A 2,500-nucleotide genomic window follows, 5' to 3' on the forward strand; every position below is an offset into this window, starting at 1 on the left:
GACTCATAGGATCCCATTAGGGCTCTATATAAATGAGCTGAGGGAGGACTGGCTGCCTGGCTGGCTGGCGGGGTAGAGCAGGCTGCTCCCCGGGCCTCTCTGAGTTTGTGTGTGAGTGAGTGAGTGAGTGTGTGTGTGTGTGAGTGAGTGAGTGAGTGAGTGAGTGAGTGAGTGAGTGAGTGTGTGTGTGTGTGTGTGTGTGTGTGTGTGCGTCCGTGTGTGCGCGTCTGTGTGGGCCTCTCTGTGTTTCTGTGTGTGTGCGTGTGCATGTGTGTGTGTGTGTGTGTGTGCGCATGCGTTTATGTGTATGTTGGCCTGAACCTCTGCCCCCACACGCTGCTCTCTCTGCAGGCTCCAGACCCTGTTCCTCACCGTGTCAACTCACACCATATTCATCCTCATGACAGCCTGTGGAGAGGTTTCACTCCCCCACTCCCTATTCTCTCTCTCTCTCTCTCTTTTGTCCCACCATCTCTCTCTCTCTCTCTCCCTCTCTCTCTCTCTCTCCAGGTTTTCTGTCATGATGTAAGTCTGACGGATGACTGATGGCAAGGTGATACACTTGCTGATTAGCTCGAGAGTGCCTCGTCTTGATTTCCCCCTGATTCATAAATAAACGTCCGGCGCGCTGACCCCTCGGGCTATCCTACTGTGTTGATCGGCCGCTTCCAAAGCACACACAAAGCCAGGGAATAAAACCACATTCAGCTTGGCCTCTGCCTCTGGAAACAGTCTCGGCTAATTAAGAAAATTAAAGAGAAACTTCAGCCTGAATCCCTTTAGAGCCTCCACTGCTCTAACAACTGCCTGTTTCTAATCATGCTTTTGAAAATAAATGTTTCTTTTCTTTACTGAGCTCTTTGCTTAACCATTTCTATTCACTAAGTATAATCTCCACTTTACACACACATTTATGTATGTTCAGCACCTTATAATCCACATGTAAAAATACTCTTATGTCATGCAACTCTTATGTCATCCACATGACTGTAAAATGACTCTATTCTATGAAAGGCTTTTAAGGAAGAGTTAACTCTCAAAACAGTTTGCTTTTATGCAAAATCAGAGAGACAATCAGGGGAGCCGTCCACCCCGCTGCCATGCAGCATATGGGCTTTCAGCAGGCGATCTCATCTGATCTCATCTAGCCACGCATCGCCACCCAGCAGAGCCAGCAGAGCCAGCGCTCCCAAACCTCCCTCTCCTTTGGAGCCTGTGTGTGTGTGTGTGTGTGTGTGTGTGTGTGTGTGTGTGTGTGTCGGTATGTGTGTGTGAGTGAGGGGATTCCGGGGGGGATTTCAGGTCAGCTCTCCTGCTTCCAACCCCATGCTGCACTAACACACTGCATGGGAGTGTAATGCATCCCTTAAGCCCCACGGCCGACCCCACACACCCACCCACCCAGCGATGGCCTCAGCCCACCCCCCGCGGACGCTAATCAAATAAACCAATTAGAGACGGCCTGCCTCCATGGCTCGCTTGGCCGTGACCTTACGATTGCGTCAACATTCCGCACAGATGTGGGGACGGTCCTTCAGGGGGGCACTTCTGTCCTCTGTGGCCTAAAACTGAGGCACCCAGTTTCATTCCGCAGTCCACAAACGGTCAAACTGTCCCTTTATTGGTGACCAAGTTTCAATGTTGTCTTTGTCTTTGTATCAGGGGGGAATTCAGGTTAAAGATCTGGACAATATAAAAGTGTTCCACGTGAGGCGAGCTGTCAATTCAGTGTGTGACAAGCGCCTTTACTTTGTCTTTGTGTTGAGTGGTGCGAATCTAAGTGTGCAGACTACACACACACACACACACACACACACACTACAGAGTGTTAGCTAATTGCCTCACTTGACATTCCCTGCCTAGTTGACGGGTAATGATCAAAACCTCTCACTCGTCAAGCTCAAAAATATCCCTTTCACACAAAAGCCTTCGACTTCAATTACCGTCAGAGGCTTCGGTAAACTATTTCCACCCATAAAAGGCTATGCCGCGTGTTTATTTATTTTCGGCGTTGGCCCGAACGTGTCGAAGCGCAGCTGGCCCGCTTCGGCAAAACGAGAAGCTGCGTGCGTCGGGGGTGATTCATCCCCCTTCTGATCCGAGCTTAGTGCCGTGGACGCCGTTTTGGACTCAGGCACGCTGCCGAGACCCGCCTGCCCGCAGATGGCTATGGATTTACTGCCACCCGATTTGGCCCCTGTCCTCCAGCGGGCCGGACCTTCCTTCCTCTCGCTGGGCCGAGACCCACACCAGCGCCGGCCGGCCTGGCCCCGTTAAATCACCCCCCCGCCTCCATCCCTCCCCCTCCCTGGCAGGGCTTCCTTCGGCTCGGGCGCCGCTCCCCATTGATCGCCACAGGGGCAGTACATTAAACCGCCGCCAGTCAATCAAAGAGGGGTTTGTTTAATGACTGATCTGCCTAATCATACTGAGCCGCAGAGGCTCGTGGCTCTCGACGTTACGAGCAAATATAACCCGCACACTCAGACGCTCACTCACG

Source organism: Sardina pilchardus, chromosome 13 (assembly GCF_963854185.1).
Source record: "Sardina pilchardus chromosome 13, fSarPil1.1, whole genome shotgun sequence".
NCBI classification, from domain to species: domain Eukaryota; kingdom Metazoa; phylum Chordata; class Actinopteri; order Clupeiformes; family Clupeidae; genus Sardina; species Sardina pilchardus.